The sequence below is a fragment of the Otolemur garnettii genome, unplaced genomic scaffold (genome assembly GCF_000181295.1).
Source record: "Otolemur garnettii isolate 467f Iridium unplaced genomic scaffold, OtoGar3 scaffold00142, whole genome shotgun sequence".
NCBI classification, from domain to species: Eukaryota; Metazoa; Chordata; class Mammalia; order Primates; family Galagidae; genus Otolemur; species Otolemur garnettii.
In genome coordinates this window covers 632,071-633,191 of record NW_003852537.1, presented here as the reverse complement: position 1 = coordinate 633,191, position 1,121 = coordinate 632,071, and the positions used below count along the sequence as shown (strand labels likewise).

At 35.9% G+C, this 1,121-nt stretch overlaps 1 protein-coding gene across 1 annotated transcript in view; it reads left to right on the top strand.

Moving 5' to 3' along the window:
* The window catches only part of STAG3 (stromal antigen 3), a 40,461-nt gene that overhangs the window by 30,203 nt on the left and 9,137 nt on the right, over positions 1-1,121 (top strand). The window lies entirely within an intron of this gene.

Below are 1,121 nucleotides of genomic sequence, written 5' to 3'. Positions count from 1 at the left end.
GCCGGGCGTTGTGGTGGGCACCTGTGGTCCCAGCTACTTGGGAGGCTGAGGCAAGAGAATCACTTGAGCCTAGGAGCTGGAGGTTGCTGTGAGCTGTGATGCCACGACACTCTACCCAGGGTGAGAACTTAAGGCTCTATCTCAAAAAAAAAAAAAAAAAAAACAAACCAAAGGATTGAACTAGCAAATACATATAGTTAGAGTGCTCCTCCTTGGGCATCTTATATGCCATTATTTTCCAAATTTGAAGAGATTACACAACCTCTGTGATGTTTTACCTTTGGATCAACACCTCTCTTACAATTGACCTAAAGTTTTTTCTTTAATTTGCCTTTTTAAACATAGTCTCCTATTAAGTGATAACATCCTAGCAGTCACAGGATTGATATACTAATCACAATTGATATACTAATATCCGTTTTCTAGTATAATTTTAAAAAGAGACTTTGATGCTATTGAGATATAATTCATGTACTATAAAAATCACTATTATAAAGTATACACTTAAGTGGTTTTTAGTATATTCATGAAGTGGTATAGCAATTACCAATTGCTTACATCTGCAGGGTCCTCTCCATGGTGACTTAGTTATTGGGAATTTGTATACATAACTTCTTGGAACTTGGAAATTTCCAAGTTCCATAAAATCCTATATTTCTATAGTTGAAACATTTTCTCACCTCAAAAGAAACCACATACCCCTTAGTAGTCTTTCCCTCTCCTCCCAGCCTTAGGTAGTATCACTAATCAAATTCCTATCTTTGGAATTGCACATTCTAGATATTTCATATAAATGCAGTCATACAATTTGTGACCTTTGCATCTGACTTCTGTCACTTAGCACGATGTTTTCAAGATTCATCCATATTTTAACATATTTCGTACCTCATAACCTTTTGTAGCCAAATAATATGCCACTGTATGGTTATGTCACATTTTATTTATCCGTTCATCAGTTTCTTGACATTTGAGTTATTTCCATTTTTTGACTATTATGTATAATGATGCTAAACATTCAGGCACAGGTTTTGGGGTGGACATACCTTTTCAGATTGTTGTGTTTTTTTTTTTTTTTTTTTTTGAGACGGAGCCTCAAGCTGTCCCCCTGGGTAGAGTGCCAT